Raw genomic sequence first — 14,671 nt, 5'->3', positions numbered from 1 at the left:
AGTCAAAGTCAAATTCAAAGTCAAAGTCAAAGTCAAAGTCAAAGTCAAAGTCAAAGTCAAAGTCAAAGTCAAAGTCAAAGTCAAAGTCAAAGTCAAAGTCAAAGTCAAAGTCAAAGTCAAAGTCAAAGTCAAAGTCAAAGTCAAAGTCAAAGTCAAAGTCACGTTCACGATGAAAATTCATGCGGAGGGGTCTGGTTAGGTTAGGTTAGGTTAGGTAATTAGGTTAGGTTAGGTTAGGTTAGGTTAGGTTAGGTTTTTTTTTTTTTTTTTTAAATTGAAACTTTATTTACTGACACTATTTATTATGCGTCAACCTTTATACTTTAAAATGATTAAATAACTTTTTATATCCAAAAATTAATAAATTAAGTTTCTTTTATCAACATTAATTGCAATAGGTAGGGGGAAAATCCATCACGGACACCTGGGAAGGGAAGACCCAGGTAGTGCCGGACTCTTACCGGCTAAAAACCCCCTACCATTTATCATTATTAATTTAAAACATTATTTTTATTTAAATCATTTTCCATAATAAAATCAATATGAAAAAGTATACAATACACAAAATGATACAGTTACAAATTATACAGTATAAAGAAAAGAAACAATAGAAGAATACAATGTAGAAACAGAAGAATAAAGTTTAAGAGACAGTAAGTTAAAGTTACATTAAAATAAACATAATAACAATAGTAATGCATTATAACATAATATAATGCATCATTCATATAATTAACATTTACAAATTACAATAATCAATTAAAATTAAATTCATTAAATCTAAAACTAATTATATCACAAATTACAATTAAATATGTTAAAGCTTATTATTATTATTATTTTTTATTTTATTTACAAATATCTTGATTAATTACACTAAAATTATCACAGTTTATTATCACCTGGTCCTATTTGCACCGTTTGCTAGCTTTACTACATTTAAGGCAAAACCCATAAACACTGATCGTGTGGATTCATTGGCCATGAGAGCAGGGAATTCCTCACTTCTTATTCTTCCTTTGACCTTTTGTTCGCAGTCAAACCTAGCAGCTCCAAACCTAGGGCATTCCTCCAACAGGTGTTCTATGGTCTCCGGAGTCTCATCGTCACAAGAGCAGGATGGGCTCTCGGAGAGTTTGAACCTGTGGAGGTACGCTCGAAAGCCACCGTGTCCAGTCCAGAGCTGCGCCTTGGTGTTGCACATTGTGAAGGAACCAAGGATTTTGTAGGCTGACGTAACATTTGGGAAGAACAAGAAGGTGACTCGGCCAGTGGAGGAGGTTGCGTACCTCTCCTGCCATTGCTTCGTCGTCTCCCATCTAATTGCATATTTTGCATGAGAGAGGGGAAACGAACTGTACGCCGCCGAGTCTTTTCGAGTTAATGCTGCTCTCTTGGCCAACTCATCAGCCCTTTCATTGCCAGGGATCCCAATGTGAGCTTTGACCCAATAAAATGCAACATCACCCCCACCCCCTTTTAGGTCTTCTATCTTTTTTCTAATTTCGTAGGCCAGGGGATGGGTTGATGATGGGTCCCTCAGCAACTCCAGTGCAGATCTAGAGTCGCTGAGTATATTGCCTCTTTTCGCATGGGGCTCCCTGGCGATAAGATTCAGTGCCCTTGAAATTGCCACCAGTTCGGCCTGGAACACCGAGTTGTAATTTTCCAGTCTGAAGGCGTTTGTTTTACACTCGTTGCCATTTCTCCACAGAGTCACCGCACCTCCCACTTTACTCTCGATCTTACTGCCGTCTGTATAAACCATAGGCCAATCATTCTCGATTTTTGAGAGTTCCTCCTCACTGGCGATTGTTTCGAAGGGTAAAATAGCCCTTCGGGCTGGGTGTGGCAGTGAGAAGGTGCTCTCTCTTAGTTCGGGTTGTCGGCCTGGAAGGCCGATGAAGGGTTCTCCTCTTTTGACTTCGTAGAGCTTATACACTTCTTCTGCTCTCAAGTCCAGAGGAAAAACCCTGGCCAACAGGACGGCAGATGTAAGTGACGTGGTGCGGTGGGCCTTTGAAATTCTAATGGCAAAGGCCCTGGTGACTCTGTCGAGTACAGTCCGTGCGTATCGACACCGCGCAATAGGAGCCCAGACACATGCCGCATACAGAACAGTTGGTTCAATGATGGCAATGTAGAGCAGCCGGAGGATATTGGCATTTAAGCCCCACGTTGCTCTCGCCGCTCTAGATACCATCTGGAACCGAGCCATGGCCTTGCCGCAAACTTTATTAAGATGGCTCAAGAAATTAAGGTTCCTGTCTATTGTGAGACCCAGGACAGTTACTTCCCCCGACAGACTGATTTCGACTCCGTTTAGTCTCAGTTGTGGGAGGTCGTACTTCAGTCGCCTAATGACGACCATAGCCTGGGTCTTATGAGCAGCGAACTTCATCTTGGCCCTCTTTCCCCACTCAGACACGGCTTCCAGCGCCTCGTTTGTAATTCGTTCCAGCTCACCAGTACCATTTGCCGCAGCGATGATCAAAATGTCATCGGCAAATGCCTGTACGTGAGCTGAAAGTGAGTCGGAGCGCTGGAGCAAAGGGTCGAGCTGGATATTCCACAACAGAGGACCGCATGTCGAGCCTTGGATGCAACCCTTATTGGTAGGTCTCTCCACCGCTGCACCAGCATATTTGACCTTAACCACCCTATCATTTAGGTAGCTGCAAAGCAGTGTGTAGAGAGACGAGTCGCATCCTTTGGCCAGGAGCTGATCTTTTATCCCCGGCCACCAAGCATTGTCAAAAGCGCCCTCGATGTCTAAAGACACTACCGCGACAATTTGCTTGTTCTCGACATGCGCCCTTATGAGGTTAACGGCGTCATACAGGGCGTCCTCTGTGCTAGTCTGCGGCATGAAGCCATACTGCCGTGGACTTAGCTTACCTTCCGAACCGAGCTGCCAGAGAAGCCTCTTGGCGAACATTTTTTCTAAGATCTTTCCCAATACGGCCAATAATCCTATTGGCCTGTGTGATTTAGGCTGCGAGTAGTCTTCCTTACATGGTTTCCGCAGGATTTTTACTACCGCAGCCTTCCAGTATTTGGGAAAGTATCCTAGTCTGAGGCAGGTATTTATCAGAGCCAAGAAGATGTTGTCATTAGCTCCGATAGCCGCCCTACAGATGTCCGCTGTGAGGCCGTCCTCTCCAGGTGCTTTTTTAGGACTAATGCCTTGAAGTACCTCTGTCAGCTCGTGTCGGGTAAATGGCAAGTGTTCACACGGTGTCGCTCTTAACTGTTCCTCAGCCCGGTCTGTTCGGATCCTAATAGCTCGCTGTTCGTCGGTCTCACAGTCCAACACGTCAGCTGGGTAGAATGTTTGGGCTAGAAAGTCGACGGACTGTTGGGCATCCTAACATCCTGTAGGGTAAAACTGCCAGTTATTGGCCAACTAAGCGGATTGGCCACTCCAAAGCTGAATTATTTCATACAGATTAAACCAAAATTGACAGATGGTGTATGAATGTAATCTAGAAAAGCTACTTTTGCCTCGCAGTAAATCAATAATTTATTTAGTAAACTATAACCGATAAAAATATATATGTTATTGCAAACCTGTGTAAAATTGCAGTTATTGGCCAAAAAAATCACTTACCGGCCATCCATAGGCTTGGTTATTGGCCACAGGAAATAATTTTATAAAAAAGCTTTAAACCTCTAAAAAATAGTAATAAATGTTGTCTCTTTAATAAAAACTTTATTAAAATCAGTTGCAGAATAATATTAACCACGGCTAAACTTCAAAAACAAAAAAAAACAATCAACTTTCTAAGAATAAAATACTAGAAATATAACATTTATATACAACAAGTTTTTTGTATACATAATTATATAATTACTTAATAAACACCGTTCCTGCGTACTTTACATACCACCAATCAAGCAAAGCAAGATCTACCGACGCTGTACATGCGTATTTTATTCATCGTCATAGAATCATCATAAGCCAATACTCATCCACTGCTGGACATAGGCCTCTCCCAAACATAACACTCGGTCCTCGTCCTCGGCCTTCCTCATCCAGCCACTACCAGCTACCCGCCTAAGATCGTCGGTCCAACGGGCAGGAGAGCGTCCCACGTTGCTTTTGCCTGTTCGTGGTCTCTATACGAGAGCTCGTCTACTCCAACGCTTATCGGTTCTTCGGCAGAATCGGGAGATATGACTGCCATTTTATTTAAGCACATTTTGACAGCTATGTATATGTCGGTAACCTTAGTTTTTTGACAGATAGACCCTATTTCTGATACGATCTATCAGAGCAACCCCAAGCATATAGCTCTCTCCATAGCATGTGCACTTTAATCGGTGCACCAGTCTGCACCATACGTCATCACTGTGCAGGATGCAGTGGTTGACTAGACTTTTGTCTTCAGGCTTTGAGGGATGCCTACAGGTTGGGAAGCAGCATTCAGGCCACTTAGCATCCAGCTGAGTTCCGGCAGACATTCTGCCATATTGACGATGTCGTCTGCGCAGCAGAGGCGTGACATTGACATGTGTCCGTTCCAGTCCAACGTCTTAAAAACATCTTCTAATGCATCGGTCTTCAGTTTCTGAGATATCACATCTCCCTGTCTCACTCCTCGTTGCCTTTGGATAGGTCTTTTCTTGTGGTCCTGTACTTGAACAGTCATAGTAGTAGCATTGTATATATAGACATCTCAACACCCCGATATAGCGACAGTCGATTTAGCATCTCTCTAAGGAGTCCAAAACTGCCCGTCTCGATGGAGACGAAGGCTTTCTCATAATCCTCAAAGGCTAGACACAGAGGCTGATTATACTCTTCGGTCTTCTGTATAATCTGCCTTACTGTGTAGTGTGTGTAGATCTATTGTACTAAAGTCTTTTCGAAACCCAGCTTGCTCTGGGGGCTGAAACTCGTCGAGCTTTTGGGCAAGACGGTTCGTCGATCGATATCCTTCAATAAAATATTGTTGAATTTCTGAAAACTATTTTCTATTGTCTTATATGTCTTGTCTTTTATGAATTTGAAGGCTTCATTTAAGTCATCTGTCTTCGTTTAGGTGGCATCCCGTTGCTGATGGTTTGCGCACTGTAACAAAATACATCGGTCGGATATTGGCCACTTCACCACTAAATACTGGCCACCTATGCCAGTAACTGAATTTAATTGATAAAAGTGCGTGATATTTTGCCACACGATACTACAACTTATAAATATTGTGAAAACAGTCGATTTTCATCTAAATAGAGTACTTGCATTTTTAGGGTTCCGTAGCCAAAATGGCAAAAACGGAACCCTTATAGTTTCGTCATGTCCGTCTGTCCGTCTGTCCGTCTGTCCGTCTGTCACAGCCGATTTACTCGGAAACTATAAGTACTACAGTGATGAAATTTGATGGGAATATGTGTTGTATGAACCGCTACAAAAATATGACACTAAATAGTAAAAAAAAGAATTGGGGGTGGGGCCCCCCATACATGTAACTGAGGGATGAAATTTTTTTTTTCGATGTACATACCCGTGTGGGGTATCAATGGAAAGGTCTTTTAAAATGATATAAAGTTTTCTAAAAAACATTTTTCTTAAAGTGAACGGTTTTTGAGATATCAGCTCTCAAAGTCGTAAAAAGTATGTCCCCCCCCTCTATTTTTATAACTACGGGGTATAAAATTCTAAAAAAAATAGAGGTGATGCATGCTAATTAACTCTTTCAACGATTTTTGGTTTGATCAAAGTATCTCTTATAGTTTTTGAGATAGGTGACATAATAAGTTTATTATATTTGCTGCTACGGAACCCTTTGTGCGCGAGCCCGACTCGCACTTGGCCGGTTTTTATTTAGTTATTGGCATATGCGGCCAGTAACACAAAATTTGCAATATATTGATTCAATTATTGGCCACCTCCATAAACTCCCCTTTCCAAAGGTAATTGCATGAAACTATAATATATTAATAAAACTTACCATTAACACCATATAAATATGCTAAAGAAATCACTTAAATTGCGTTCAATCACCAATAATGTCAATTTTGAAGAAATGTGTTTCGTTAAGAAATACGTTACCCTGATTCGTACACGCGGAAGTCCGACCGCCAACTGTCAGAAAAAGGCGGCATAGTATGGCGCTTTTTTTCATAGTGGCAAAAAATTGTACTAAAATCAAAGTCAGTTAGATAACAAAGTTCTATTAAAAAACACAGATGGCAGGTGATGCCTCATTCCTTATTTTATGACTTTTAAGTTTATCGTGGCCAGTAACTAACGATGGCCAATAACTGGCAGTTTTACCCTATATCCCGTCCCATACGTTTTCTCCATCCTGCTTAGCACAAAACTCTACCCAGCTGCTCGTTTTCGCCTTTTCAATTTCTGTTTTATATTTCTCCTTCGCAGTAAGGTACTCTTCAACTACCACATCCCTCCTGCGGCTATTTGCATTTTTGATTCTACCCCTCAGGATCTTCAACTCTCTTTTGAGATTGTTAAGGTCCTTAGTCCACCAATTTGCCGGTTTGTATTTTTTGCATGGACTTATTAGAGGGATAGAATCGTCGCATGCTTTTTTGATCGCCGCAGTGTACTGTCCAATCGCCTTCTCTAGGTCATCCGGCGCCTCAATAGCCTCAATCATTTCGACCGTGAGATCAGCGAGGCCTACGTCCTTTGAGGCGCCAAATTTGACCCAGTCGGCCTTTTTGGAGTTGTAGAGTCGAGTTGTCTTTGGAGGAGGAGGAGAATGCGCCAATTTGCCGAAGTCAATGGCAAAGGTGATTGCACGATGGTCTGGAGCAGAGGGAACCAGGTCTGCTTGTACGCTCCAATTTTGCACTCGATGAAACAGAGCCGAGGTTGCGAGGGTAACATCCACTCTACTGGTGTACAAGTTATCCCCTCGCCAGATGTAAAATGTCGGCTCTGTTCCCTCGTTTAGCACGTGGAGGTCCTGCTGTGCCGCAAACTCTGAAAATGTGGTCCCTCTGGGTTCCTCATGCTCACACCCCCACCACTGGCTCTTAGCGTTGATGTCCCCTCCTAAGATGACAGTCTTAGTGTTAATGCGACTCACACAACTCTGGACAGTTGAGAGATATGGGTTGAGGCTCTTATCTCCTTCGAGGTACACCGACACTAAGCCTAGCTTAACTGGACCTCGCTCTAACACCACGGTGACAATGTTTTCCGTCACCATGGTGTGATCTTCTACTAAGGAAAAAGAGGGGTCCAGAATTATAATGGCTGACTTAACTGGGTTATCCCTGGTAGCCATTTTCTGTACACAGCGGTATTTGGTGTCTACTCGGCCTGTGGATCCAACGTAAGGTTCTTGAATCAAAACTGCCGAGTGGCCACCTTCTATGGCTACTTGGAGCACCTCATGGAGAGCGGCCCGACAACGGCCTGTATTGATCTGAATGATCTTTAGTCGGGTTTCCGCTTTCCTGGTGAGGTGGTCGTGGGTCCCAGTTGGGTAGTCGGTGTACTGAGGTGTCTGGGAGATCACAACAGAAACTGTTTCAGCAGTATTGGACTGATTGACGGGCTATTCTGTCCCAGCGTTGACGTTCTGGACAAATGTCCCAGTACGCTGGATGCGCGGCGTCCCCTCCGGCATTCCCTTTGCAGTGACAGCAGCTGGGCGGGGCAGATTTGGACGCTGGGGGACAAGATCTTGTTTCGTGAGCCCCGCCGCAGTGACCGCAGCGCTCCTCGGCGCGGCAAATCCGGGCAGTGTGGCCGTAGCCCATGCATTTGAAGCATTGGACTACTGGTGACTGATCCACCACATTGACCACTTGGTATCCTACCCGGACGCGTTGGTCACACAGCCGCTGCCAAATTTTTGGACCCAACTCTACGATTATGTTATGCATAATAGAGGTTCTACCCCTCGTGCGCCTGACTACCCGCATCTCCAGCTCTTCATGTTCCAAGCCATCCGTAAGGTTTTTATTCTGAGCTCGGAGGGCCTCCAAAACGCGTGCGTCCGATAGGTCTTTAGAAACTCCTATTAGTCGGACGAGCGGCCTCCTCATTGGTGGCTCTGAGGTTTTAAAATCCTTTCTTTCATCGAGAGCTCTCTTGAAAGCCGCTCGTCCGGCACTGGAGTCGCACGAGACCATGACTTTTTGGTTGCGGAGCTTTTTGACTGCGTTCACCCCGACACCCATGGTGATGACGTCGACATTCGATTTAATTTCAGACAATATATCGTCGCCGGTCTTATTCGGATCTGTCGACTCCACCACCACAGGGTGGCGAGGCAGGGACGCGGCCTCCGCGTATGTCCGAGCCGCACGTTGTGTCCGTTGAGGGCCGAGGGCAGGGGAGGAGGATGATGGCAGAGCTGTCTGGGTCACGGGTCGTGCAGCCAACTCCGCGAGCAGTGTCCTCATGTTCTCTAACTCTGTGTGAAGAGTTGTAGGCAGCGGTTGCTCGCATGGCTGTTGCGTTTGCCACACAGCTCGTTCATGTGCACGTTTGAGCTCCACTGTCAGAGACGCCAACTGGTCTTTTATACCCTCTGTTTTTTTGAGCTCTTGTGCCACATCTTGAACCCTATCCATCAGAGCCCCCATCTCCTTGAGTGAATCACTCATGCCCTCCGGGAGTGGCGCGCTGGCGAGACGCTCCGAGTGCTCTCTCTCACGTCTGGCAATTTCCCCGGCGAACTCCTTCTGAATAGTCTCACACCTGATGGTCAGGGTCTGTGAAGACTCACTCAGCTGGAGTATCATTTGATACAATTCGCCGAGCGACTCTATCACCGACATCTTTATCTCCCGCTTAAGGTTCCCCGACGCCTCCAGCATTTCCTTGGCCAATAACATTATAGTATTCGCCCTTTGAGGGTACGAAGCCAAACCAGTGTTTGCCTCCGCACCCCCAAGTGACGATCTTCGTCGTGAGGATCTTGCTGGCGTCGCCGGGAGTTCTGCGGGTTGCTGGAGCTCGGTGTCCGCTATGATCTGGGGCGGCTTTCCTCTATTTGCCGCTGCGAGCTCGAGCATGGAGACAATAGGAGATACAGTCGGGGATATCGAGCTACTATAGATTGGCAAGTTGCTTGGCGACCCTCCTTGAGGGGTGAAAGACGCGGAGGGGACGAGGTACCCAAGACGACAGCGGGTAGCGGGAGGGGTAGCGGTAAAGGGCAACGCGTGCACTGCATGTCATTGTTACGGCAGTCTCGGCCGCGCAGCCGAGGCGGCCACATGTCTTATATAGTCACATGAGATCATTGATCCTGAGACCATTAGTCTTACGATGAGTGTTGAGGCCTTTTTAATATTATCATTATATTATTATTAGGTATCTATAATTCGTCAACAAAATAACGTTAAAAACAACAAATCGAACAGCGTACCGGATCAGTCATGCTACGCGGCTAAAGGTTGGTACTGCGCAGTCAGATACGAAAAAGTAAACAACAAAGACGAAGAGTCCATATGACAGTGCGTCAGTTGTCAGTTCTTGTAACTAGGAAAGCAACCAAAATTTATGTGATTTAGCCCCTGTTCCACAATGTCTGGTTAGTCGCTACCTGTCGGATAAAATACATGCTGTCACTGTCTAAAAAATAATAACAGAGAGTGACAGCATGTATTTTATCCGTCAGGTAGCCACTAACCAGACATTGTGAAACAGACCCTTAATGAAAGTAATTAATGAGCAAAACACAAAGAAAAATTACAAAATTGATGAAATTTTGAAAGAAAATGGTCATATCGTGCTTCGTCTACCCCCACACCACCCGGAATTAAATCCTATTGAACTTGTGTGGCGGTACGTGAAAGGCGAGCTCGCAAGAACGTCGATTGACTCTAACTTAGATAAAGAGATAAAAGACTTAGAGTTGCTTTTCTCTAATTATTCGCCTGAAAAGTGGAGAAATTGTGACGACCATGTCATAAAAAATTAAGACGAATATTATAAATCTGATAGAGTATTTGACGATGTAAGTGGGTGAATTTCCCGCAGCCAAAAATTGCGTGGCATCAATGAAATCGGTACTAAAAAACCAAGTTATAATTTTCTAATATTTTTTTCCGGTTAAGTGAAATAGTTATCTATCTGTAGCACTAAATATTTTATTAATAGGATTAATGGATATTTAAAAAAAAAAAATTAAACCTCCAAATCTTTCATTGCCGTGTCTGTCCCCACGTCACCACGTTTTGTATTATTCTTCATTGATGAAAAAATATTGAGTATTGATAGTTAAACTTAGTTTCATTTGATACATTCATAGTTAAAGTATTGTCACGGTATAAATTTATTGAAATATATAAAGAATATAACGAACGGTAAGTGAAAATTCATGTGTCCCAGAACTTCTGTTCATCGCCGTGTCCTAAACATGATCAAGGATATTGTTTTACCTATGAACTTGGGTGCCCCCCTCAGTGCGCTAATTGTTTCTAACAAGTGTCGCCTAACTGATCGACGTGGAAGGAGGTACATCAGTGCCCGCGTTTTTGCGCTATAGTGAAAATCAGTAAAAATTTTGGGGACTGGACATTTTTTCTTTCATTGCCGTGGATAGATATAACTTCTATAAAATTAAGTTTGTCTTCTAGAGTAAGCATTCAAAAGAAAGCTTTTTGAAAATATTTAACTTATAAAGTGTTTATTTCTTCGAATAGTTAATACTTTTTAAGTTATTTATATTTAATGCCTTGGTTTTCATCGCCATGCTTTCATTTCCGTGGCTTCCGTGGCCAATATTTGCTATGGCAATGAAAAAAAAGCCACGGCAATGAAAAAAATTTCATTGCCATGTCCTGTAAAATAATTTGTATTCATTGCCGTGGTTAGGTTATTCATTTCCGTGGCCAGGTTATTCATTTCCGTGACTTATGTTTTCATCGCCGTGGTATGTATGATTAGGCAAGGTAACATATCTTTACCATCTTTTACCCGTAATACAGTTAATACCGATCACTGACATATTACCTACAGGACTAGTCAAATTACCTCTTTTTGCAGTGCGTTAAGACGGGTGCGTTTCGAGATGAATAAAAACGAAATATATAATATTACATTAATAATAACAATCGAATCAATTATAATGAACGTTATGTATAAATAATCGGTGGTAGCTCAGTCGGGTAAGCGCCCGCTTCCCAAGCCAGTGATGCGGGTGCGAATTCCGGCGCTGACATGTACCAATGTGTTCCTTTGAATTTAAATACAATGTATACCATCGCTTTTACGGTGAAGGAAAACATCGTGACGAATCCTGCATATCTACCTATAAATTTAGCACATCTAGATAATATGTGAACCCAGCCACCCCCTGTGGACCAGCGTGGTGGGAAATGGTCCAAGCTTAGAAAGGCAGCTTAGACCTTGGAATAGAATATTCACATTGCACAAAGGTCCCATTCGAGAGAGCCAGGTGCAGGTACTTACACCTCCCACAGATAGTAGAATAGAATATAATAGAACATACATCTCTGCAGGAACTCAGCTGGATGCTAAGTGGCCTTAATGCTGCTTGCAACGTGTAGGCCTCCGTATATACTTGGGCAAGACAAAAGTCATGTAGAATGTTCACATAAAACCGGAGCCAGTGATCGATCGTGAGACAACTATCGAAGTAAATAAATAAATAAATAAATAAATAAATAAATAAATAAATAAATAAATAAATAAATAAATAAATAAATAAATAAATAAATAAATAAATAAATAAATAAATAAATAAATAAATAAATAAATAAATAAATAAATAAATAAATAAATAAATAAATAAATAAATAAATAAATAAATAAATAAATAAATAAATAAATAAATAAATAAATAAATAAATAAATAAATAAATAAATAAATAAATAAATAAATAAATAAATAAATAAATAAATAAATAAATAAATAAATAAATAAATAAATAAATAAATAAATAAATAAATAAATAAATAAATAAATAAATAAATAAATAAATAAATAAATAAATAAATAAATAAATAAATGAATAAATGAATGAATGAATGAATGAATGAATGAATGAATGAATGAATGAATGAATGAATGAATGAATGAATGAATGAATGAATGAATGAATGAATGAATGAATGAATGAATGAATGAATGAATGAATGAATGAATGAATGAATGAATAAATAAATAAATAAATAAATAAATAAATAAATAAATAAATAAATAAATAAATAAATAAATAAATAAATAAATAAATAAATAAATAAATAAATAAATAAATAAATAAATAAATAAATAAATAAATAAATAAATTAATAAATTAATAAATTAATAAATAAATAAATAAATAAATAAATAAATAAATAAATAAATAAATAAATAAATAAATAAATAAATAAATAAATAAATAAATAAATAAATAAATAAATAAATAAATAAATAAATAAATAAATAAATAAATAAATAAATAAATAAATAAATAAATAAATAAATAAATAAATAAATAAATAAATAAATAAATAAATAAATAAATAAATAAATAAATAAATAAATAAATAAATAAATAAATAAATAAATAAATAAATAAATAAATAAATAAATAAATAAATAAATAAATAAATAAATAAATAAATAAATAAATAAATAAATAAATAAATAAATAAATAAATAAATAAATAAATAAATAAATAAATAAATAAATAAATAAAAAAATAAATAAATAAATAAATAAATTAATAAATTCTTTATTTAGCCAAAAAAGTATTCAAAAAAGACAATACACAGTGGGACCTGCACTAGGAAAAACCTGTAACGCGGGCTCCCGGTTCAATTTAACTATTACAGATTTGACAGTTTGTGATACAAAAAAAAAATAATAATTAAACAAAGTAAAAAATAATTATTATGAGCTATTCTTAAACACAATAAAAAATAAAATAAAAAATTCTGTTAAATTTAGAGTTAAGAGCAAAAACTTAATTGCTTTACAGGAGAAGTTGTGCAATAATATGACTACCGGAGGCAGACTATTCGGCTAGGCAGAAGCAACTTCGACAAGGAGGCTGAAAGGCGCATCCAACAGTCTTCAACCATTGCGCCCTGCCAGTTATGAAATATGGTGCAGAGACGTGGACACTGATGGTGGGACTGGTCCACCGATTTAAAGTCACTCAGCGTGCTATGGAGAGAGCTATGCTTAGGGTTTCTCTTATGGATGGTATCAGAAAAGAGGTTATACGTCAGAGGACTAAGGTTACCAACATAGCTGTCAAAATATGCAAGCTTAGGCAGGTAGCCGTTAGTGGCTGAATTCGGAAGACCGAGGACCGAGTGTTGTGGCGCTCCTTGGGAGAGGCCTATGTCCAGCATTGGATGATTATAGGCTGATGATGATAACATGTACATTTCATATTATTATACCAATTAAAATATACTATGATTTAGCATAAAGTTCATAAAATATTCTATCATATCACATAATCTGTGTTAAAATACACAACACCATCAAAACCTCTAGCACCACAACCTAAAGATAGGTGCGATGACGAGAAAAGCGAGGAGGAGCGGTTAAGTGCACATGTTCATCAAAAGCAAAGCGGGGCTACAAGGGGAGACGCTCTATGTTTAGGTTTTGGTGCAAGGAGTTTTGACTGCGTTATTATTATTGGCGCTATGTAGGGGGACGCTTAGCTGACCAACATGTGCACCTAACCGCACCTATCTTTATATTTTGGTGCTAGGTGTTTTGCCGGTGTTGTGTAATTCTGCACAGATTATGTCATATTATAGTATATTTTATTAATTTTACATAAAATGAACAGTATAAAAATTGGATATTATACCTTATGAAAATATAGATGTTATAGGTAAGGTTTATGATCAAGGTTTGTGAACGTTATTAGTGTGAAATGAAACATTTTCTTTCATACGTCGCAATACGGACCCCACAATGCTACCTAGAGAACTGCCTCTGTGGTCTAGTGGTAGAAGCTTCGCTTCATGACCCAGAGGCCCCGGGTTCGATTCCCGGGTGGGACCATCAATTTGTGTTTCTAAATTGTGGTTCTAAGTTTGGTTAGGACATAGAAGGCTGATCACCTGATGTCCGAAACAGTGAAACGATCCATGCTGTCGGATGGGCATGTAAAGCAGTCGGTCCTGCGCCTAGCTCTCTCCAGTCGTGTCGGTCAATCCGTCCCATTGGGCTATGAGAGTGATGGAACAGAGAGTGCTCCTGTGTACTGCGCACACACTTGGGCACTATAATCTACTCCTGCGTAGATGGCTGATCTCAATTGAGATTGGCCGCCGTGGCCGAAATTCGGCTAGGAGGACATTATATTATTATTATTATTATTATTATACCTAGAGAATTCCATACTATATTCTTATTTTTTATACATACTGTCGTTCTTTCTTTCGTTCCAATATCTATCCAAATATTTTTGCCATACATACCTGTCTAAGTTTGCGTTTCCCTCACAGTCTTTTTAAAAAAATGCAGTGAATTGATTCTTTTATTTCCATTGTATACAGTTCTTTCATTGCCGTGGAAGTTTGTTTCATTGCCGTGGGCCTTTGTTTCATTGCCGTGGACGCTTGTTTCATTGCCGTGAACGCATGTTTCATCGCCGTGGCACGAAATTTTTAATCATCCGTATCTTGTTAAGTTTTTAACTTATCTGCTACCCATTTAGTAAGAACACTAACATGAACAAAAACTTTAATAAAAGCGTTTTTCT

This window comes from Plutella xylostella, chromosome 30, assembly GCF_932276165.1.
Source record: "Plutella xylostella chromosome 30, ilPluXylo3.1, whole genome shotgun sequence".
Taxonomy (NCBI): Eukaryota; Metazoa; Arthropoda; class Insecta; order Lepidoptera; family Plutellidae; genus Plutella; species Plutella xylostella.
This window is presented reverse-complemented; position numbering follows the sequence as displayed.